Source organism: Talpa occidentalis, unplaced genomic scaffold (genome assembly GCF_014898055.3).
Source record: "Talpa occidentalis isolate TD23 unplaced genomic scaffold, MPIMG_talOcc4v2.1 talOcc4.8, whole genome shotgun sequence".
In the NCBI taxonomy this organism is placed as follows: Eukaryota; Metazoa; Chordata; class Mammalia; order Eulipotyphla; family Talpidae; genus Talpa; species Talpa occidentalis.
The window spans coordinates 74,291,621-74,316,241 of record NW_023605194.1 but is presented as its reverse complement, the minus strand read 5'-3'; the positions used below and the strand labels follow the sequence as shown (position 1 = coordinate 74,316,241).

General features: G+C 44.6%; 1 non-coding gene and 1 pseudogene across 1 annotated transcript; both read right to left on the bottom strand.

Moving 5' to 3' along the window:
- Window positions 1-11,124: 11,124 nt before the first annotated feature.
- LOC119234947 (U6 spliceosomal RNA) lies at window positions 11,125-11,229 on the bottom strand. The gene has a single exon (XR_005122720.1). It is a non-coding gene; the product is annotated as a U6 spliceosomal RNA (small nuclear RNA).
- Window positions 11,230-15,936: 4,707 nt separating this feature from the next.
- LOC119234098 (guanine nucleotide-binding protein G(I)/G(S)/G(O) subunit gamma-2-like) lies at window positions 15,937-16,319 on the bottom strand (annotated as a pseudogene).
- Between the last annotated feature and the right edge of the window lie 8,302 nt (window positions 16,320-24,621).

Sequence of the window (24,621 nt, the reverse complement as noted above, 5' to 3'; positions counted from 1 at the left end):
CTCACTGTCTGCTCCAGCATCTGGCCCAGGCTTCAGGCTGCTGCTGTGCCTGCTGGAGTGTTACCTCATCTTCCACAATTGGCCTTTTTGTGGGGCTTCTGGACACTGTGGACACTATCTGGGGTGAGACAGCAGGCCACTTGTGGCCTTAGAGATTCTTTCCTTTCCCCCAATCTCCTGTATGTTAACTAAACCCAGTTGTTGTTGGATCCTGCGCCTGAGTGGTCTTGCAGCTGTGCACGCAGGTAAGGACCCCTGACAGTGACCTGTCCCCTACCCTGGCACTGTCCCTTAGCACTGCTTGAGCTCCATTCGAACATTTTTGTTTCAGAGGTGGGTCTGACACACCTATGTGACTTGTTTTCCCTCCAATGTGTTATTTTGAAAAGTTAAAACTTGCACGATGAACACCTGTATGCCTACCTCCAAGGTTCTAAAACTGACATCTTGATCTATATGCTTTGTGACTGTCTGTCCATCTCTCCACCCATTCTATGTTTTTGATACATTTCAATGTAAGTTGCAGACATCAGTATACTTAACCTCAGCACCACAGCATTAACATTTGTTTATGTTTCTTAGGTATTTATTCTTTAGCCTGATACTGACAGCGACTTCCAGAAAATAGTTTCCCACTACACTGTCCCCCTAGAGACTTCCCTTGCTGTGTCTTTCTGAGGCTGTGATACTACCGACACCTTTGGTGGCGAGGGCTAAGTGTCACCAGGGGCAGCTGGAATAGGACAAATGCTTCTGGCCAGAGCTGGGTTTGAGCCTTCCCTCCATCACTTCTTACTTGTGTGGTTAGACAAGTTTTGGATTTTTTTAAAACCCTCCAAGCCTCTTCATATGTAAAATGGGTTAATAATAACTACCTTGAAATAATAATCATGAGGATTAAGAATTGCATTGGTAAATTACCTGGTAAATGACAGTGTAGTATGATAACTAGGTGGAGAAATTAAGTGTGTCTATTTTTCTGACTATAAGCATGTCACAGAAGAAGGAAAGCTATTTTCAGCTTCACCCCAACTCCCCTCTGAGGAGGTCACCCCAGCTTTGTTTGAGCTTTGAGTACTAAGGTGTAGGTTCTCCTCAGTGTTGGGGAGTTAACATCTTCTTTATGTTTCTACTCTAATTTTAAAAGACAAACCAGACCGCACCTCCTTACCCAAGACTTTGCTGAGAAAGTTTGGCTTGACAGGGAGGGAAAGATTTGACTGTCCATTCCAGCTGCTCGGACTGGAACTGGGGAGTGGTTTGGACTCTGGGGGGCAGTGAGGAGTGAGGGGAAGGGAAGGTTCTGAATTGGCAGAGGCTTGCCCTGCCCATGTTGGCATCCCTGGAGATGCAGCTACAGTCAAGTCAACGTGAAATGAGCCCATGAGCAGCCCGCCCCTCAAGGGACCACCTGGGTTTGGCCCACGGACAGAAGTCTTCCCCCACGCTTTCCAAATTGTGCAATTGAAGCAGGAGGTTACTAAGTCTGCTGCTTGGACTCTGCGGCTCGCTGGAGCAGAACGTTCCTGCAGTGTGCTGCCGCCCACGGGAGTAGCGAGGGCTACCTTGACCCCCTTCCCAAACAACAAAGAAAGTCTATGATGGATGGTGTAGCCAGTTTCTGCATACAAATTGTATAAAACTTTACTATTCCTGTAATTCGGGGCTCAGACTTTTGGGGGCGATCCCACTGAGCCCTCCTGCGTGACAATTGAATCTCTCTCCACCTCTCTGAGGGCCGCCTGTTTTCGCTGGGACATTGTCGTGCCAGAACCATTGAACACTCCCTCCACCCTAGGGAGGGAGTGGCTGCCCCAAGCTTCGAGGAATGTCCTACCAGCTGGGAGGGGGGAATCAAAGAGACTCACTTCATGATAAAATTACCAGACTGTCCTGAGAAAATTACCGGACCATCCTTGCGGCGTTCCCTCCTTTTCTTCCCAAGCGCTGTGTGGAGAGGTGAGAGGTGCGCCGGAGGAAATGTTTATGTGGCAGGACGGAATTAGGGACTTTCCCCTTTAGCAGGTGTCTAACCAGAGCCTGACCTGAGAGCCGGTACAAGACAGATGAGGTTCAAGAGCAGGTGTGGGAGGAAGAGACTGAGGAAGGGGCCAAAGGAAGGTGAGGGGGAGCAAGCAGAATACTGGCCTCCGGACTCCCCAACCTTCCATCTCAGCAATAAAGACAGGTCCTCCTGTTCCCACTGATCTCCCAAGCTGCTTTTTCCTGTAGCTTGTCTGCTGGAGAGTAAAAAGCAAATGGACCGTGAAAAAAAATTCAGCAAAAATAATTACAGGTTACAACAAATCAATCAGAACTGTGTAAATAGCCGCAGGCAGGTTCTTCAGCTTAACACCTGGCCCTCCCACGGCAGCTCAGAGGGAGTGGCCAGGCAGAGGATCTGGAGGTGAGGCCAAGCAGGTCCGAGCTGGGCAGTGGGCTCCCCCTCCTACCCCAGTTTCATCACCCAGCCTGAGCTGAGAATGACACCTACTCAGCGGACGGTGGGTTGCTGTGGGAGACAGACCTCAAGGGCCATAGCAGAAGTAAAAGTGTTTTGGAACTTGCAAAAAGAGCATCCTTTTATCTGCTGATGATCTCTCGAGTCTCTCTCCACTTCTGTCCAAGTCATCAGCCACCCCTCGCACCACCACCTTACTCTGCCAGGCGCAACAGAGGCTTCCCCGTCACCTACATCTACCGTAGCCTTCCAAAGGCCTGCCCTCCACTGCTCTCTGCAGTGGGCTTCCAGGCAGCCGGAGCTGCCCCACCTGAGACTGGAGGGAAAAGTGGGCTTGAAGGGGGAGGGGCAAAAAGTAGTGTGGACTCAGGAGGGGACGGGAGTAGAGAGAAGGGAGGAGACAAGCTGCTACTAGTCAACACGTGTGTGCTGTGCTGGGTGTCGGGAGGGGATGTGAGGCACCTATTATAATGTCCCGCTCACAACTCGAGGGAAGACAGAGTTTGCAAATATGAAACAAATGGAGTGCAGTTAAATGCGGAGTGGTGCGCATCTGATTGTAAAGCACTTCGGTCTGCTGCAGACGTCTAGGGAAGCTCCCGGTGCAGTCTGGGTTTAAGACAGGCCCTTGAAGAGCAAACCGATTTCTAGAGAAAGGTGGGCTTCCAGATGGGGGCGCCCGATGGGGTTATGACTTAGGGGCCAGGGACTATGTGGTGGGGAGAAGGGGCCCAACATGGGAGCCGCTGGCTGGACCCAATCGACCAGCCGACTGGGTGGTGGAGTCAGGTGGTGCAGCAGGACTTCAAAGTCTAGCCTGAAGCAATGAGATCTAATTTAGACTAAATGTGGATAATCTGATGAATTATTGATTTGCGCAGCAGATAATTTCATAGCTCAGAAGTGCAGGAAGCTGGGAAGAAATGCATTGCTCCGGACTTAACTCTGACCAGCCCCAGGGAACACTTGTTGGCAATCAAGTGACTGGGACCCTTGGTGAAAATGATGATACAGTCTGGGGTGGGTCCCAGCAGGGGGGCATCCCAGCATGGCAGGCACTACTGCCAAGACTGAGCATTTGAAATGCCATGCTTGGGAAACAGAGGTCTGTGCCCCAATCCAAGGAATGGGGGTGTGGAGGCTCTGGAAAAGGAAATCGGCAATAGAGTCCCTGATAATTCTAAAGAAAGGAAAAGGCACTACTGCCTCTTCCCACCATTTCTCTCTCTCTCTCTCTCTCTCTCTCTCTCTCTCTCACACACACACACACACACACACACACACACACACACACACACACAGCTCCCCTGGCCTGTTATTAGGCATTCAGGCAGTTAATTCCCCCAGATACACCACTGAGAGCAACAGGAGTCTCGGAGATTTGAAAATGGGCTGTTGTTGCAAGGCCCATTACAGAATCCCCAGGGGCATCAAGACGGGGGAATTTCCCCTCCCTTAGCTCCTGCAGGGACTTCTGTGTTTTTTTTTCCCTCAACACAACCCGCCCTGGCAGCCCAGCCTCTCACAGGCTCTCAGCCCTCTTCTGATTTGGCCCCAAGTCTGCTGCCAGGCCCAACCTTCCTGGTTCCCGTTCAGGTTCCTGATCTGAGGAAGGTCGGGCACCAGTGCTCTGTGGAGAACATGGCAGGGGCATGTGAGGGGCAGGGAAGTAGAGACCGCAGAGAAATCCCAGTCCCACCCACTCCCACCAGCGTTAGACCAAACATCTCACAAGGAAGTGGGGGTGGCATTTCTGCTCCCTGGTCACCCTTAGAGGGTCGTCTTTCCTGCCATAGGGCAGTACCCAAGACAGGGCAGACGTTTCAAGCCATAAGGAACAGGTGGGTGTTTGAGGTACTTGGAGAGCCCTCGCCGGGGGCCAGGCATGATACTCGGCACATGGGAGATGTCTGAAGAGCAAAGCAGTGAGGATTCCTGCACCGTCAAACTTCCACTCTAGGGAGGAGACACTGGCAATAAGCAACAGACACATTAACAAGTAAATTGTGTCGTATATTAAAAGGTGGGAAGTTTCTGGGGAAAACAGCAGAGCGAGGGACTGTGTGGGGAGGGTATTGCCATTTTAAGCAGGATGGCAGGGCGGCCTCACTGAAAGGGATATTTAGGCAAAACCATGAGGAGGTCCAGGAATGGCATTTGGGCCATGGGAACAGCAGCGGTGACCCTGGGGCGAGGGGCCTGGCCAGTGGGAGACAACAGGAGCGCAGGAGCAGGAGACGGTGGGCCAGGGGAGGACGGGCTGATGCTGTTGGCCTCTCCAAGAATGGATGACTGAATTCAGGCCTCAGATCAGATGTCCCCTTCATCAAGGTCTTGCTTCATCACGCTCCACAAAATAGCAGCCCTCACAGGGCTCTCTGCCCTGCATGCTGCTTAGTTTTCTTCCTCACCAGCGCTAGCTGGATACAGATTTGTTTGTATTGTCTGACTCCCTAAGTGAGGATGCATGTTTCATGAAGGCAAGAACTTTACCTGTGTTTTTGGGGCTCTCCCCGGACCCTGACACATCATAGGGGCCCCCCATGAGCACGTGCCCAGTGTTGGCTGTGTGGGTGAATGTGTGGGCAGGACGCCTTCCCCACTGGAAGCAGCTGAGGAGCTCTGCAAAGACAACTGTTCACTCCCTGGACTGAGAGAACGCCCCTGCTCCATGCCAACACTGTTTTCCTCGGGGAAGCCTGCGGCAGTGACCGCAGGGCTCCGTCATCGGTCTGCCTAGGTGAGGGCGAGGATGAGCTGGGCGGGCCCAGTTCCCAGCAAGGGCGGTCCCTGAACTTTCCTCATAGGGAGGTAGACCATTCGCTTTAACTGGTTCAACGAATATTTATTAGACACCCTACTACATGCCAAGCCTGAGGCTGACTGACGCGGGTTGGGTAGAAAATAAGGGCGTGTAGTCAACACAATGCTGTCCTAGCCCTACCCAGGACCCCAGGGCCAGCCTTCACGGTGCAAATTAGAGTAAGCCAGACACACGCCAGGCCCTGGGAATACAGAGATGGATCGCACATGCCTGGCATCAATCAAGCGGCTGTCTGGGTCTGGTAGATGGGAGAGACATGTCTACAGCGCTTGCCCATCCACTCTGATCAGCTCAGTGACATGCATTCAGGGCCCGAAGAGGGCCTCACCAGGGGTGGTGCCACACTGAACTACAGTGGAGCACTGTGGCATGTTTAGGTCTGGTTTGAAAGGCCCCCAAACTCTTCTTGCAGAGCCAAGGAATTCAGTTGCATGGTTGAAGTGTTATCCTTTCCCTGCAGCCTGAACAAAATTGATATTCCTGTGAGAGGAACTACCAGGCCAGCAAGTCGTGAGATTCCCTTCCTATAGGCAGGCACCCAGGGGCCATGCGGGAGGGGCTGAGGAGAGAGAGGAGTGGGTGACAGCCTCCTCTTCCAGTGCCCTGGCCCCTGCCCACATTGAGAGGTCTCCAAGCTTTTGTGCCAAGGCTTTCAGGCTGTCGGAGTGAGGAGGGTGAGGGAGGGTCCCTGTAATCCAAGCGGGAAAGATGTGGCTGACGCAGTAACAGCACACCTACCCAAGTAGGCTCATCACCTGGGTTCTCTCCATTCTCCATCCTGTGGGGCAGTTAAAATTCCATCTTCATACCTCCTGGCATGGCTCTGAACCCTTCTTCAGCCCCTGTCTCTGAGGCCAGCTCTTACCTGCTGTGTCCTGGCAGTGCATAGGCACTGAGGAATATGGGATTTTGCATACTGGGAACTGGATTAAGGCCTCCCTAACTATCTTTGTGGACAAACTAGAAGAATAAGTTGGGTAATATAATAGATGGAAACCTTGTTGGCTTAATAGCCAGAAAGGGGTGTTGAGTATTTTCATTAAAGCGGCAGTGACACTAAAACTGTCATTTTTATTGCCATTGGCATTCTCATTATTCTAATCCTTGCTTGGATAAAGACTGACACAAATCTGAGCAGGAAAGATAAAACAAAGATGAGCATAATCAGATATCTAGAGACTGGATAAGGAGACAAGCTAGACTGTCTGCTGGGTGACTCTGACGCGCCCCCTTGGGCAGCCCAGCAGAATGCCAGCTCCAAGGGTGTTCAGGAACTCTGGGTGGCAACAAGTAAGGATATGCAGACTCCTTACAACTTGCATTGGGTAACAGGAGATGTCTAATCCCCCCAGTTTGTAAAGTTGCAAAATTCAAAATTCAAATTCAAAATTCAAAATCCCTTCCTACCTTTATCATTGAAATGCAAGAAAATGGGGCACACATGTAGCACCCCAAGCCACCATCAACCCCTGCAGACCTCTCCACGGGATGGGAAGTCTGGAAGGATTGTGTCCTATCTGGCAGAACATGCCTGAGAACCTCTCCTTTGAGTCTGCCTTGTGTGATATTCGTAGTGTTCATCCTTACCCCAGAGGTGAGTTAAAACAACAAGATTAGCAAAGCTAAACAAGATAAAACAGCACATTGGCAAATATGTTTATAAAATCAATTTTATAAGTCCACCAATGGGTCGATGTGATATCATAGCTTGAGAGAGACCCATGAATTTAGTGGCTTCAGAATGGAGACTGAGCCTAAGGGGTTAATTTGCTTTTAGACTTGAAGAGTAAAAAAGAGGGGAAAAAACCTTACCTAGACTTTTTCTGAGACTCAGTTTTCTAGACATGACAAATCTGGAGGCTTATCAACAGCTGTGAGCTGAGCTCCAAGACCGGCTGGGAACTGAGAGAGCAGAGAAGGAAGGGGACACATACAGAAATCCAAAACTCCAATTATCTGAAGAAAAGCCTCACTTCGTGTATGAAGATTCCTGTGACTAGCCCACGAACTTCGGCCAAGTCCACACTTCTTTGCCCCCAACCCACATTGCAGCCAATAACATTTAATTCCCTTTTTCTCACCCTGGTCTCCAAAACCTACATAACCTCTGAATTGGGGAGATAGTTTTTGATCAGGAGTCTGGCCATCTTCTCTGAGTACTGGTGTTGGCTAAACCTTTGCTTTCCTAACTCCAGCTTTTGTCCCTTGTCTCACCTGCAAGTGATGAGTACCCAGACCTGAGTGAGGGGACTGACCTGGAAGCTGATAAGCCCAGGTGGTCTGTGATGTCATTAGCAGATGTCGCATCTGGATTTTAGAAAAGGACATTGTGCCCATCTTACCAGCCCAAGCCTGGACAAGTGCCCTTAGTGCTGCCCGCTCTAGGTGCAGGGAGAGGCAATGGTGACAGCTGCCGCTGATGCACAGACAGATCACTTACAGGCTCGAGGAGCAACCAAGAGCAGGCAAACTGCTCAGGCTAACTGAGGCTGACGGTCAGAGTCCAACCGGCCTAGGCTCACATCTAGGATTCTGAGTGGGAGGGTCAAGAGAAAGCAGGGAATGGATCTGGATAGTGAGAGGACCTGGTGGAAAAGCCAAAGCTTAGCATACTGAGGTGTACAGGGGCAGGGAGCTAGGGAACTATTAATAGCTGAGGATGGAAGCTGATGGAAGAGCAGGTTGGAGGGATGCACCTGAGGTGCTCCTCTGGGAGGCTGCTTGCTTTAAGGAAACTCCAATACCACTACCTACCTGATTTTAAAAACTGTCCTCTTTTAAAAAAAAAAATCAAGCTATTGCATGGGTAGAAGTTTTTTTTGTTTTGTTTTGTTTTTAATTCAATGTATCACTAAGTCTACAGTGAAAAAATTGCAATCCTTTGCCTGACTTTTTTGTATTCCTGCTTCCGAGAATGAACTGCTTTTCATTCCTTCTTTGTTATTTTTCTATCCCCTCCCCACTCTTATATCTAAATAATAGGATTATATTGTCTTTCTTGGTTTTTTAGTTTGAGTTTCTTGGTTTTTATTTTATTTTATTTTTAAAGAGGCATGTATTTTTATTTATTTATTTGTTTGTTTGTTTGTTTTTGTTTGTTTGTACATGCACTGGGTACAGTCAGAAGCTCAGGAGAATTCACCAGAGCCAGAGCGGGGAGCAGAGCAGGCAGAAGGACCGAAGTACACTGCTGAGGGGAGCAGCGGGCGGCAGGAGAGGTCTACGTGCCATGTGGGACTCTCCTCCAGTGGCCGGGGAGCAGCCGGGGATCGAACCGGTGCCGCAGAGGCCGCGGGCAGCTTCGCAACCCAGCGCTCAACCGCTGCGCCACTGGGGAAGCCCTGGTTCTTTATTTTAAAGGTAGGGAAATTTCGTTTTTAATAAGGGCTCCAAACGAGTCTAGGCTTTTATAAAAAAGTGTGGTTTGGGGAAGAAGTTTCAAATTTCATTCTGGGTCAAATTACATATTCATTAAAATTAAATTATATATCATATAATTAATAAAAATAATTTCTTTATGCCAAGTATTGGCATTTAAATACAATATAGTTTTAAAAGTGAAATAAAATAAATTACATGAATAAACTTATAATCATAGAGAATGCTAAGAAGAGCTATACACATGAGAAATAGCAAATCCAAATCCAAAAGAAGATATTCCTCTGAATCCCACATTTCTTCAAGCATCAAAAACTACAGTTTTTCAGTCCTTTTCTTGTACACTATTCTGTTCCCACACACTCTGCATCTGATTGGACCACTGGCTTTTCATTCCCTGTGTGACATTTCCCACAGATATATATATATAAAATTGGCTGCTGCTTTGGGGGTTGAACTTCCTTTTGTGTGTCCATTGCTCCCTCAAATCACAACCTGCCAATTCCCTCACTACACAGTGTTCATTGTTTATGATGGTATGGTCATAGAAATGTAATTCATTATTGATCTAGGAGACACACACAAAAAAATTTTATATTTTGGTCCTCCCCGGTGGCTGGCGCTGCGAAGCTGTCCGCAGCCTCTGCAGTGTGGGTTCAATTCCTGGTGGGCCAGGGAGATTCCAACATGGCATGGCAGACCTCTCCTGTCTCGCCCGCTGCTCCCCTCAGCAGTGTATTTCGTCAGTCTGCCTGTTCTGCTCCCCACTCTGACTCAGGTGAATCCTCTCACCCTCCCATGCCTCTGGCCTGTACCCCAGATCTTGCATAAAAATAAATAAATCTTTAAAAAAAAAACTTTTATATTTTGGATAACTTTGTGTTTTACCTGGAGTTAATAGTTACCTCATTGTTTGCTTGCTTGCTTAGTTTTCCATGTACCTACCACAAATTTATTTCAAATTCCTTATGAAAATAAAGCACTTTACCATGTACAAACATATTAGGTAGTCTGTTTCTTTTTTCTTTCTTCCTGTCCTCCCCTTAAAGATTTTCCTCCTGGTGGCCTTTCTCTTTTTTACATCTAATTTGTTCCTCTCGAAGCCTGCTGTACAACTGTTATTGTCAGCTTTCATCATTAATCTGATGTTAAATTTCTTGTTTTCTGAATTTCATGTTTTCTTATCTTGGTTTATTCATTCTTTTTGGCAGAACACATATACAAGTAGTTTCCTGTAAAACTATAAGTGGGAGGTTAATTTTTTGAAGTCTTTCATATCTGAAAATGCTGTTATGTATTTTTTACAGCTTTATTGAGATATATTTCATACCATAAAACTCACCCACTTAAAGTGTACAGTTCAGTGGTTTTCAGTATATTCACAGAATTGTACAAACATCAAAATTTAATGTTAGAACATTTTCAACACCCCAAAAAAGAAACACTCTACACAACAGCAGTCATAATTTCTACTTACCCCTCTTCACCCAACTTCTCAAACCCCATTTACACTCTTTTTTTCTTATGTGCAGGTTTTTTTTTTTAATTTTAATTTTTCTAAATTTATTTATTCATGCACACAAGAGCTGGGTTACAGGCCAGAGGCATGGGGGGAGAGGAGGGTTGAGAGGATTCACCAGAGACAGAGTGGGGAACAGAACAGGCAGATGGATCGAAGTACACTGCTGAGGAGAGCAGCGGGCAAGGCAGGAGATGTCTGCTGCGCCATGTGTGTAACTCCCTAGTGGGCTAGGGAATCAAACTCGTGCTGTAGTGGCTACAGACAGCTCCTTAGGTTAGGTTTGTGTTAATTGAGTATACAGTTTTCATCTTAACCCCTTGGGCCACCAGGGAGGCCTAGGTGCAGGGTTTTTTTTTTTTTTTTAAGTTTTTCTTTCTTAATTGAAGTAACATTGTATTGTAACACTATGTATCTCTCAGATGTATATCATTAAAAATCAATATGTGTAGCTACTACATTAAGTTCACCAGTAAAATTACAATTCTATCTTTCACTGTACAATTGACCCTTTTACCCATTTTATCCATCCCCTTTCCTTCTGTAACCAATAATTGTTCTCATAGACTAAAAATTTGTTTTTGTTTTGTTTTGTCTAGTTTATCCAGTTGTTGTTGGTTTTTTTTTTTTCTGTACATAGTACTTACGAGTGAAATCATATGGTATTTGTCTTTAAAATATGGAACAGGGTCTCCCTGGTGGTGCAGGGATTAAAGAACTATCACCAGCTACTGTGGCCTGAGTTTGATCCCCGGGCTAGGGAGCTGACCTACACGGTGCAGCAGACCTCTCCTGTCTTGCCCGCTGCTCCCCTCAGCAGTGTGTTTCAGTCAGTCTGCCTGTTCTGCTCCCCACTCTGTCTCTGGTCAATCTTCTCACCTCCCATACCTCTGGCCTACACCCTAGTTTTTGAATGCATAAATCAATAAAATAAATCTTAAAAAAATAAAATAAAATATGGAGCAAAATTCATGTTATCCTTGTGCAGGAGCCATGCTAATCTTTGCATCACTCCAATTTTAGTACATAGACTATTAAAATGAGCATTTTCTGTCATTATGAATTAGCTGGTTCTGGACATTTAACTTAGGTGGCATACAAAAATGGTCTTTTGAGACTAACTTCTTTTTCCCAGCATAATCTTTACAATGTTAACCACTTTTTGTTTGTACATTCATCAGTTTATGAATATTTAGGTTGTTTCCACCTTTGGGCTATTTTGAATAATGATATCAACATACATGTACAAGTTTTTGTGTGAACATATGTTTTCATGTCTCTTGATTACATACCCTGGAGTAGAATTGCTAGGTTATATGATAACTACATTTAGCATTTTGTGCAACTGCCAAATTTTTCTAAAGTGACAGCACAATTTTATATTGCTGCCAGCAATATGTAAGGGCTCTAATTTCTCTGCATCCTCATCAACACTTGTTATTTTCTGCCTATTTTACTTGTGTATGACCTGGCATCTAATTGTAGCTGGGTTTACATTTCCCTAACGACTAATGATGCCAGGCATATTTTCATGTGCTTATTTGTATACCTTCTTTGTATAAATGCCTATTCAAATCATTTGCCAATTTTTAAATTGAGTTATTTGTATTTTAATTGTTGAGCTGTAAGTATTCTTTACACATCTTGGATATATAATATTTGCACTTTCTTGTTGATTATATTTCTAGGTATTTTCTTATTTTTGCTGTAATTATAAATGGGATCATTTCTTTAATGTAATTTTTAAATTTTTCATTGTTAATGGATAGAAATATATTTAATTTTTTAATATATTGATCTTGTATCCTGCCACACTAATGAACTCCTGTGAGTTCATTTATTAATTCTACTGATTTTTAGTGAATTTCTTAGGATTTCTCTAGAAAGGATTATGTCATCTTCCAATTTTATTTAAAAATAAATTCCTTTCCAATATGGATGACTTCAATTTTTTTTCTTGACTGGTTGATCTGGCTAAAATCTCAGTACTATGTTGAGGAAGAGGTAAAAGAAGTGATAAGAGCAGAATTCCTTGTCTTGTTCCTGATCTGAGGGGGAAAGCATCCAGTCTTTCACCGTTAACTATGATGTTAATTGTTTTTCATAGAAGTCTTCCCACTTCCTACCTTGGATGAGTTTCCCACCATTCCTCAGTTGTTGAGTGATTTTTTAAAAAAATTTTTTAAAAGATTTATTTATTTATGTATGCATGTATACAAGAGCTGGGGTATAGGCCAGAGGTGTGGGGGGTGAGAGGATTCACCAGAGACAGAGTGGGGAACAGAACAGGCAGACTGACCAAAATACACTGCTGAGGGGAGCAGCGGGTGAGCCAGGAGAGGTCTGCTGCACCATGTGGGTTTCTCCCTGGCCGGGGATCAAACTTGTGCTGCAGTAGCTGCGGATAGCTTCATACGTTGCATCATAACTTTTTGAGCCACCAGGGAGGCCCTGTTGTTGAGTGTTTTTATAATAAAAGACTGTTGGATTTGTCAAGTGCCTTTTGATTGTCTGTTGGGATGAACATGTGTTTTTTTCTCTATCCTATTAATACCGTGTATTGCATTGATTAATTTTAGACAAATTTAGACTAAATCAATCTTGCATTCCTGGGATCCTTCAGATATACAGCTGAATTTGCTTTGTTAACATTTGGTTGAGTATTTTTGCATTTAAATTCATAACTGATATTAGTTTTCTTGTGAAGTTTTTAGTTTTGGTATCGGAGTAAGAGTGATCTCATAGAATAAGTTGTGAAGCTTGTTGAATTCTTATGCTTGTTGAATAGTTTGGTTGGGTTGAAAAGAATTTTTCTGTAGAGCTGGGGCTAGCAAATTTCTGTGAAGGGGCAGATGATAAATATTTTAGATTTTTTTAAAAACATTTATTTATTTATTTATACAAGCACTGGGCACAGTCAGAAGCACGGGAGGGTGAGAGAATTCACCAGAGCCAGAGCAGGGAACAGAACAGGCAGACTGGCGCACTACACTGCTGAGGGGAGCAGCGGGCGTGGCAGGGGAGGTCTGCGCGCCATTTGGGACCCTCGCCGGCAGTCGGGGATTGAACTGGCGCTGCAGAGGCTGCAGGCAGCTTCGCAGCCCAGTGCTCAACCGCTGCGCCACCAGGGGAGGCCCTAAATATTTTAGATTTTAGAGGTCACACATACTCTCTGTCACATATTCTTTGTTTTGATTTTAATTTTTACAATTCTTGAAAAAGTTGGAAACCCCTTTCAGTTTAGGTGCCCTAGAAAATCAGGCTGTGGCCTGGATTTGGCTCATAGGCAATAGTGAGCCAACCCTGTGTTAGAAGGATTTCCTAAGGGTATGGTCTACTAAGTCAGTTTTCTGATCTACTAAGTCAGTTAGCATTTGTACAGCAACATTTCAGGTTCTAATATTTTAAAACATTTCTATCTTTGACTCTTACCTTCTTTGAACTTGAGGGTTTATAACTTTATTTTACTCTAATGAGTTATTAGAAAGAAATTCAGATACGCATGGATGATCAACCTATCATATTTTAAGGAAAATTACAAATTCCTTTTTAAAGAAGATGATTCTATATCCTTTGCCAGTATCCATACTAGGATGAAGCCAGTCCCTCCCTGGCATATCTTGTGGATATGTGGGACCACCACTTCTGCCTATTATATATTCTGGCTCTCCCAAAATAATTTTTAAGTCAATAATCTAAAATTTACCCCAAAAATCTAGGAAAAGAGAAGAAAAATAAATCCAAAAGCAAGCAGGAGAATGGAGGAGAATGGATATATAAAGATAATGGCATAAGTCAATGAAAAGAAAGCAGTAAAACAATACAGAAAAATCAATAAGTTGCTTTCTTGAAAATATCAATAAAATTGACAAACCTCTAGCAAGAATGACAAAGAAAAAAAGAGTAAACACAAATCACCAATATCAGGAATGAAGTTAATCTTGCTTCATTCCTGAAGACACTGCAGACATCAAAAATATAACAACGTGGATGCTACAAACAACTCGGTATCTATACATTTGACAACTTAAATGCAATGGATAACTTTCTGGTAAAACAAACTACCACAATTCATTCAAAGTGAAACAGATAACATGAGTAGCTCTATAACTATTAAGGAAATTGAGTTCATAATTAAAATATCCTCCTTCCACTCCCCCTCTCCCCCAGGGAAATCTCCAGGACTTGTATCCTTGCTCTTTTTTTTTTTTTTTTTAATCTAATTAGTCTCTCAATTGTTGAGAGAGGAATGTTGATGTCTTCGACTATAATTGTGTTTTTTAAATTTCTCCTCAGTTCTATCAGGTTATGTTGTGTGGTTCTGTTTGCTGCGCACACATTTAGAATTGTTATGTCTGCCGGATGGACTAATCTTTTTATCATCACATATTGTCCTTCTTCACCTCTGGTGCTTTTGTCTGATATTAATGTAGCTACACCTGCTTTCCTTTGATCAATGTTTGCATGATATATCATTTCCCCCATCTTTTTTACCTTCAACCTAACTATATTATTATATTAGAAATGAGTTTCTTGTAAGCAATATATAGTTGGTTATGTTTTTTTAACTACTCTGCTAATCTCTGTCTTTTTAAAAAAATATTCATTTATTTTTGCATCGAAGAAATGGGGTGTAGGTGAGGGGGTGAGAGGATTCACCAGAGACAGAGCAGGGAGCAGAACAGGTGGAGCTACTGAAATGCACTGCTAAGGGGAGCAGTGGGCGAGACAGGAGAGGTCTCTGCACTATATGTGAGTTAGCTCCCTGGACAGGGATCGAACTCAGGCAGTAGTGATGATAACATAGAGACTTAATCCTTAGGCCACCAGGGAGGCCCTAATCTCTGTCTTTTAATTGGTGTTTTTAGACTATTTATATTAAATGTAATTGTTGATATATTAGTTTATGTCTTCCATTTTATGTTTTCTGTTTCATCTCTCTGTTTTTTTTACTTCTGTTTTCTTTTTTCTGTCTTTCTGTGAACTACTCAAACATTTTTTTATGAAGCCATTGTGATTTATCAACAGTGTTCTTGAGTATATCCCTTTGTATAGTATTTTTTTTGTTTGTTTTTGTTTTTCACAATACATGATTTATGTTACTTGCAGGATCAAAACTATCATGTACAAATGTTAGAGTAATGATAAATGAATACAGACAGCCGGAACTGCTGTTGTTGCCATGAGGATAAACCATGGGAACATCTCCCTAAACATTTTGGACACATCATTGGAGTTTGGTCTTACAGACTAGTCCAGTCTACTCTCTGTACTATTCTATCTGGAGTGGGAGTGTGGAGGCGGGTGGGGGGCGGGGTGGTAGACAGGGATAGGAAGAGAGAAAAAAAGAAAAAGAAAGGCACAAAGACTCAATAGCAACACCAACACCATCCAAGAAAACCTCTGCTACACTGGACAACTCAGCTTATCAAAGGGTATTCTAAAGCAATTTCCATGCCAAGAAAAGTCGTATGTGTCTTAGTACAGAACAGCCATCTGTTTTGATTTTTATTTTTTAGGAATGAAGCAGAAATGAAAAGTCTGGGAGGGGTGGCAGAAGATAAATGACACATATTTATCTTTACATATCCCCTTCCTCCAGGCAGTTCTGCCGGTGTCAGACCTCTTAATGCAGGATGTGGATCGGCTTTCTTTCTCATAAAGGAGACCAGATCTTTAAACATGCATAGCCTGGAGTTTCCAGGATGGTTCTCTTCACTCTCTTTAAATGCCATGGACTAGAAAGATGCCCATTTTGCTAAAAACTCTACGTCAGTGTCCCAGGAGCCCCAAGGCTCTGCAGGTTCCTCTCGAAGACTTAAAGGATGGCACAGAAAAACTTCTTCTCCCTAAATGGGTTCTCTGAAGCTGGAACAGGGGTCAGAAGGGGATCTTTCTTGGCACGCGCTTCACAGTAGGCCATCGAGTCTGCAGCTGCCTTGGATACCTTTTAACTGTCAATGTTAGCTTCCATCTTCAGCTGTTCTGCCAGCTTCCTGGCTTGTGCTATGCTGGTGGTATTGTTGCTGGCCATTGGAGTGCTGGGTAGATCTTTCAAACACACTTTTCAGTTCCCAAAGTCTGAGACTAGCTGGCAGATCTAGCTTCGCTCCTGAGGTTGGTCAGAGAAGAGTGGTTTCTCCCTTTCCGGAGCGGCTGTGTGCAGGTGAGCCCCAGCGCAGCAGCCCGCCCAGCCCAGCCCAGCCCAGCCCAGCCCAACCCAGTCCTCTAGTAGTAGGAGCTGCCCACAGAGTGGCAGCCGCTGTGTGTATGTGCAGCAGTGGCGCCTGCAGCCCAGGGACTAGTCCCTTTGTATAGTATTTTTAATGGTTCCTCTAGACATCTGTTTATATGCTTCCTTCCCCTTCTCCTTCTTCAGCCCATTTCCCCTCAATTATTTAGATTTGGTGATTTCTATTGCACCTTCAATTTCACTGACTCTTTTTTCTCTCTCCTCTGTTCTTCTGTTGAGTCATCCACTGAACTTTTTGTTCTACTACTTGTTAATTCTCACTTGATTTTCCATTATATTATCTCTATTATCTCTTTCTTGGCTAAGACTTTCTTTTCAGTTGTTTCTTTTTTTTAAGAATTATTTATTTATGCATATAAGAGCTGGGGGGTAGGCCAGAAGTGCAGGAGGGTGAGAGGATTCACCAGAGACAGAGTGGGGATCCAATGAAATACACTGCTGAGGGGAGCAGCTGGTGAGACATGAGAGGTCTGCTGCGCCGTGTGGGTCAGCACCTTGGTAGGGATTGAACTCAAGCTGCAGTGGCTGTGGATAGTTTCATAGTGCTGAGATTGAACCCCTTGCACCACCAGGGAGGCCGCCTTTTCAGTTGTTTCAAGCATGTTCATAATGACTCTGAAATACTTTATCATGACTATTTTAAACTCCATCAAATAGTGTAATTTCTTTGTCATCTTGGTGTTGTCTTCTATTGACTGTCCTTTTTTTTTTTTTTATTTAGTTTGAGATCTTCCTGATCTTGGTATGATGAAAGAGTTATAGGAACTGGGACATTGTCATATTAGGTATTTTATGAAACTCCAGACCTTATTTCAACCATCTTATCCATCTTGTTTTCTCTGGCAATGCTCGAGCAGAGGAATGTTCAGGGAGGGAAAGGTGAGGACTGCCAGCTGAAGGCAGAAGTCTAGTTCAGCTCTCAGACTCTGTTGACAACCAAGGGAGGGAAGGTCCTCATTGACGCTGTCAGAGGTGGGAATCCCAGCTCCCCACTTGGTCTCTTCTGGCACAGTGGTGAGGACGTTTTGTATCTGTTTATTGGTAGTCAAAGTCATGACCTCCCATTCAACCTTTGCTGGCACAGATGAAAGTGGGGCCATAGTTTTTTCTGTTGCGTTTGGCTGGAGTGGAGTGGTTATTGTCTAAAGAATTTCTGGCTTGCTAGACTATCTCTTGGTCTTGGTCCTCTGACTAAAATAGGCTTTTGCAGGGACTTTTTCTTTTTTCAGTGGCTTTTGGTTTTTCTTGGTTGCTGACTTCATAATTCAAAGTCTGGGATGGCTGAGGCCAAAAGAAAACCTAAGGATATCACCTCCGTGCTGTTCTGCAGGTCTTGAGTTCCCCAGTAGGTGTGCTTTCAGCTCCCAGCCTTTCAGAGTCTTCTTAGGTCTATGCTATACGTGTTTTCCAGGGGCAGTTGTGATTAGCAGGAGGAACAGGGAAAAGTACATCTATTCCATCATCCCAGAAGCAGAAGTTGCCAATACACTATTTTTTCCACTTCATTAGTGAGGAAACAGTCATTGATGTGTGCTCCAAATCACAATATTTGGAGCAGGGCACACACTAATTACCATAGAGCTTCTCCAGCTTCTGCCAGAAACTAGGGGGCCCAGACCTGTAAAAGCCAGCAGTGAGGGTCCAATCCAGTATGAGAATGTTGCGTGCCTCAAATTACATGGCAGACAAGTAGCAGACTAGACTAACCTTACATTTGTGTGACTCTTTTCCCTTGTGCCACAGAAACCCTTGGGCCCTAGGTTCAAATAAAAGAAGAATGGTCACAGGGGCAAAGGGTGAGACTTACTTCTCGTAGATTCAGAGTTGTCTAGTCAGGGAGCAGAAAGCATCCATCAGAAATGCTATCAAACAGGGTCTCTCAATGTCTGGGTCACTGACAACCTGCTGAAGAATTCAAACATCTCTGCTGGAAAATGCAGATACTGTGATGAGGGTGTGTGTGTGTGTGTGTGCGCGCGTGCGCGCACACACACGCATGTACCCTAAAGACTATTAACTATTGTTGTAGAGAAAACAGGGGAGAGTCTGTGATTCTCCTGAGGAAACTGCCCCACCCACCCACATGGACTGTATATGTGGCTCTTCAATTTCTGATAAAAATTCGCTTAGTGAGCAAGACCAACACAGTCCTGGTTTACGGGAACATGCTATGAGCTTTGGGCATCAGGAAGCATCCTCTGGGGGAGGAAAGATTGGGCGAAGAGGGGGAGAGGGAAGGACCTAATCAGAAGTGGCAGACAGTAGAAGACTAATGGGATTAATAGCTGAGATTCATTAGCCAAGGGTTCTGGAACCTTGCCAGCCCTCTCCAACAAATGGCCCAAACTGCCCCCTTAATAGCATTAAGTGAAATTACAAATCAGAGACTCTGGCTGATCAAACTCCTTGGGGGTTCTCTGCAGACATTTTGCAGTGGGGGTGAGATGATCCTTAGTGGGGCTGCTACTGCTTCTCTGCCAGCAACTCAGTTCCTTTGGTCAGTTTCCTTCCCCTGGTTTGGAGGGAGGGAGGCAAGCAAGGAGGTCTGGGACATGCTCAAAGCTTATTTCTTGCCCTACCCCTATCCCACCCAAAGTGGAGCCAGGAAAAGTCAATATGTCCTGTTCCAGAAATTTCCATGGCCTCCAAATTTCAGTTAAGCGATGACCTAGGCAGATAGGCTAGGGTGGAATGGTGCCATGAAGGACGTTTTTTCAATATAGGATGAGCCTTGGCTCCTTGAGAATCCTAGAGGTCTGAGATTGAGAAGAAGGGCCCTCATCCATTAGGTGCCACTCCTTCTAAGGCCAGGCTCTGGCAGAGGCCTCTACTCTGATGCCTATTTGGAGCTTAGAGGCTCATAGTTCAGTGACTTGAGTCACTTCTCATTTCTGGTTCCCTGTAGCTTTGGGAGAGTCTTGGAATCTCCAGGGTGCTGCCGCCTCGTGAGACCACTTCCTCACTTTCTCCATTGTGTTTTACCTTTCAATGGGCTTTCATGGTGACCCGCCATCCTCTGCTCCACATGACAAGTCTTGACCACCCTATCACCCATGCCCTTCCTTTCCTCTAGGAAGAGGAATGGGTAAGCTACCGCAGCAGGTTGGGAAGTCAGAGCAGACAGTTAAGCGGGGGTAAGGGGGTGGGGGTGGTTTGGGGGGGCTCTGTGGAGTGGGGAGCCCCTGAGGAGAGCAGGGCTGGTGATCCAGATAGGGGAGCACCTCAAATCAGGATGTCTCTGCCAGCATTAACTATCAAGTTTGCCTGCAGGAATCTCATTGGCCAGGTCTGGTCTCCTGCAGGGAACAGCATCTTTGTCCCAGGCCAAGACCTATCAGCAGCACTGTCAGCAGTGGAGCGGGCCACAAGCAAATTCTTCTTGATGTTTCCAAGGGAGGGTAGGGTTCAGCATGTTGTGCAAATTTCATGGCTCCTTGAGGGTCTGATGATATGCAATCCCACAGCCACTCAGCACCTCAAAGGGGGGCGGTGAGCACATGTGTGTATATGTCTGTGTACGTGTGTGTGTGTGTGTGTCGGTAGGGTCTACTGAGAGTGCCCACAGTTTTGCATGCATGAGTGAGCCCAGGTGTTTCCAGGTGCCCAGTGAATAATCTTGCCTATACTACATCAAAATGGGAAATCAATTTTGGTAATTATCCTATATCCTCAATTCTAAGACACCATTGATTATAAGATGCACCATTGATTTAATAGCTACTTCACCCAAAAAAAAAATAAACTTTACAATAAATATGAACATCTATTTTAAGACACATCCCTATTTCAGAAATGTTAAAAGGTACAGAGGGAGGGGGCGATGCATATTATAATTAAGAGAAGACGGTAATTGGGAGATAGTCAAACCAATTGCCTGATTGAATTCATCAGTAAATGCAGTCAGCATGATTTATTGGTCTGCACTGTGAGAGAGAACTTCTTCAGCTGGGGAATCTTCGTGTCTGTTGGCAGCCTGCACCCCTACCAGCCTGAGTTCAATGACTGTGCCCACCTACCCTGAGCCAGTTTTCAAGGGTCCCTTCCCACAGAGTAGCTCCTGATATTCACTGTCATGTCAGGCATCTGATACTAAGTGACTCCCAGAAGAATTAAAGACAAGAGACCTCATCTCCTTCCATCTGGTGCTGTCTCCCGAGCCCAGTCCTTCCCTCAGTTCTCCAGGGACTTGGGTCTCCTAGTGTCACCATCGCCCAAGGTACATACCTGAGCACTTACCCAGAATGGGCCGGGCCTTCTCCTCCCACCCATCATCCCAATGAGGACTCAGTAAGACCACGATCACTTGCCTGCAACCTCTCTCCCACCTTCTCTCTGAACACACCCTAAAGTCTGTGTAAGCCATGGTGTCTGTCACCATCTCTCCGGATCTCTAGGCTTCCTCCTTGACCCCAAGCTTTGCTGATGCTATTCTCCTCACCGGAAGGCCTGGGCTGACCCAGTTCTACTCTAACCTGTTGCTGTGTAAGGGAAGTTAGGCAGGTCTCATACACACACTGGATTGTGGGAGGATCCTAATAACAAGCCAGCATCTTTGCATGAGGTGGGGAGAGGTGGATGGGGGGTAGTCTTCAAGAAAATGAAGATCAGAAAATTTTGATCCACAATGGAGAGCAGGAACTGACTAGATGTTTAGCAAAAACAAGAGGGATGGAGTGGTCCAGAGAGAAGATAATCAAGACTTACGAGGAAGCGATACAAAAGGGGCCAGAGAAGATCTTGCTATGAAGAAGGCAGGGACTTTCAGGAGTCCCTTATAAGTCTCTCCAGACCTCTACATGTTACATTTTCCCTTCCATTTTGTGGTTCCCAACTTGGGGATTAGAGTATTTCCCCTGCCTGAGTGTCTGGGGCTTTGTATTTTATGACTGGAGATCTACTGTCATTTAGTGGGTGGGGCCAGGGATACCTAGAATCCTGAAGTTGTTGGGATTTTCTTGCACATGAAAGAACTACCTGTTCCAACAACCTATGTGCCCTCAAACAGAGGATGGATCAAGGGATGGTATATACCCACAGTGGAATACTACTCAGTAATCACAAAAGATAAACTCTTGCCATTGGCAGCGTGAATGGAGCTGGAAGGGGATTTGCTAAGTGAAATAAGCCAGAAGGAGAAAGATGGCGTCACTTGTATGTGAAATACAGAGAAAACACACAAAGGATCAGGCAAAGACAAACATTCAAACCAACCCTTGAAAAACGACCACTGATCTTTGGCTTTCAGAGGAGCAGGGGGTGGGGCAGACACAATAGGCCATGGTGGAGGAACACCATGTGTTCCTCAGTGGTGGGAAGGCTACGGCGCCTACACCTGAGGGAGTCAGGGAGTCAGAATCCTATACTGGCCAAACACTATCAAGGATGTACAATAATTGTACTTTGATAACAATAAAAAAAGGAAACCTTGGAAGCTGATCACAGATCTGGGGCATGGGAGGTGGGTGAAAAGTAGGGGAGCACACTGGCCTATGATGGAGGAACATGTGGCTTCGGTGGTAGGAGAGCTGCGGTGACCACACCTGAGGGGAGAAATCCTGTACTGTCAGGATATTAACAAAGATGTAAAACAATGGTACGTCCTTAGAAAAATAAATTAATAATAATAAAATAAATAAATAAGGTGTATTCTGATAAAAATAAAATAAAATAAAATAAAATCGGATACAGTTTTTCTTTTGTTAAAAAAATCCTAATCTGAAAAACAAAATTACTTCTTCCAAATACCAAGATACCCAAAGTGAGAAACATCAGTCCCTGCACTGCCTCTGGAGGAGCTCTTTTCTCCTCTCCGGGCTGGCCTATCAGACTGTGATTTGAAATTTTCAAATGGAACTCTGTTAAGAAACTAAGAGAAGACAGATGCGAAATTATCAAGGAAAGCACTAAAGCTTAAAAACAGATGAACGTCAACAGATTTCTGAGTTGAAGGAAGTTCAAGTCTATTCATTTGAGTTGTAGAAGCACTATTTTTTTTTTTAATTCACAGTTTTCCTGATTGAAACAATTTACTAGATGTAGAAACCTCATTTCTCTCCTTAATCGAAGGACACCACAGCCAGTTGCAGTTCAGTTTATTAAACTTTCTTATCAAACAGATGTTGTTCTGTTTGAGTTTTTCAGAGGCCAATTCCTGGACTTCTCTCTGGGCATGACCCAGAAGGGCCACGGACATCACTCTAGCCTCCAGCTGCTCTGGCCTCTGGACCCATCTCTGGTTCCTCACACTAGCCCCAAGCATCAGGTCTCACACTGGCCCCAGCAGTATATGCCCGAATCTTTCCGCATATGGAATCCTAGAAGTCCTACCCTCATTTTTCTTTACCATTTTTTGGCTGGTATATAGCAATCCCCTGGTTAAGAATAAGTGGCTTGTTCTTCAAAAAGGGAAACAGAATTATCATAGGACCCTGCAATTCTACTTCAAGGTACATTTCTAGAAGAATGTAAAACAGTTCAAATATTTATATACTTACACATGCATATCCATAGTGGACACATCCTTATTATACATGCATATCTACACAGGCATATCCACTGTTTGCAATAACCAAAAAGTGGAAAATAACTCAATGTCCATCAATGGAATGAAAAGATAATTTGTGATATATGTAGCACACAATGGGGTATTCTTTAGTCATAAAAAGGAGTAAAGTACTAATAATGTTACAATGTGGGTGAACTGCAAAAACATTTTGCTGAGTGAAAGAAATCAGACATAAAACGTCACATATTGCATGCTTCCATTTATGTGAAATGTCAGATAGGGAAATCCTTAGAGACAGGAATCAGGGTCTAAAGTGGGGGAGGGTGGTGGATGGAGAGTGATTACATATGGACACTGGATCTTCTTTAGGGGCAATGAGAAGGTTTTGGAACTAGATAGATGAGAGGTGGTGGGTGGACAGCATTGTGAATAAATGCCATTTAAAATGTTTCACTTGAGAGCCTCCCTGGTGGCGCAGCGGTTGAGTGCTGGCTTGCGAAGCTGCCCGCAGCCTCTGCGGCGCCGGTTCAATCCCCGGATGCCCCCCGGCCACCGGAGGAGGGTCCCACATGGCGCGTAGACCTCTCTTGCGGCCCGCTGCTCCCCTCAGCAGTGTACTTCGGTCCTTCTGCCTGCTCTGCTCCCCGCTCTGGCTCTGGTGAATTCTCTCACCCTCCCGTGCTTCTGACTGTACCCAGTGCTTGTATAAATAAATAAATAAATAAATAAATAAATAAATAAATAAATAAATAAATAAATAAACCTTTAAAAAAAAAATAAAATGTTCACTTGAAAATGGTTAATGTCATGTAAAATTTACCTCATTATTTTTTGTGTAAGATTCTACAAAAATTAGTAAATGGATGGGTTGTTTTGTTGTTGTTTAGGGTGGACATTTAGTAAAACCTAGCTTTTGTCTATTTTTTCTTTATTAAATTTTTCTTTTTTTTAAAGATTTATTTATTTATGCACAGAAGAACTGGGGTACAGGCCAGAGGTGGGGGGAGTGAGAGGATTCACCAGAGACAGAGTGGGGAACAGAACAGGAAGAATGACTGATATACACTGCTGAGGGGAGCAGCGGGTGAGACAGAAGAGATCTGCTGCGCCATGTGGGTAGCTACTTGGCTGGGGACCGAAGTTGTGCTGCAGTGGCTGCAGATCACTTCATAAGTTGCGTCTTAACCCCTTGTGCCACCAGGGAGGCCCTCTTTATTAAACTTTCTGATCCCCACTTTGTCTCTGGTGAATCCTCTCACCCCACCCCCCACACCTCTGGCCTGTAACCCAGTTCTTGTATGCATAAATAAATAAATCTTTAAAAACATTTTCTGATCTGAATCACATAAGATGGCTCATATAACTTTGGAGTGGTCCAGCGACTTACTCCTTCCTGTACTCCTTTTGAAACATTGGGGAATTCACTGACTTATTTTTCCTGAACTCCTGGGATTTTCCCTGTGGGTTTAGCTCTGAAAATGGAACACATATTTCTAAGATGGAATGATTGTCAGAGTTCATTTGCTGAACAGTGATGATTGACATATCCTGGACTCAACTATTTTTGCTTTGCTCATATTCTCACTTACATCCACCTCTAGAGGTTTCTCAGCTTCCTTCCCACTGTGTCTGCCTCATCCATAGGAGCTCCTCCAGCCCTGTCCCCTGGGTGTGGCTTAGC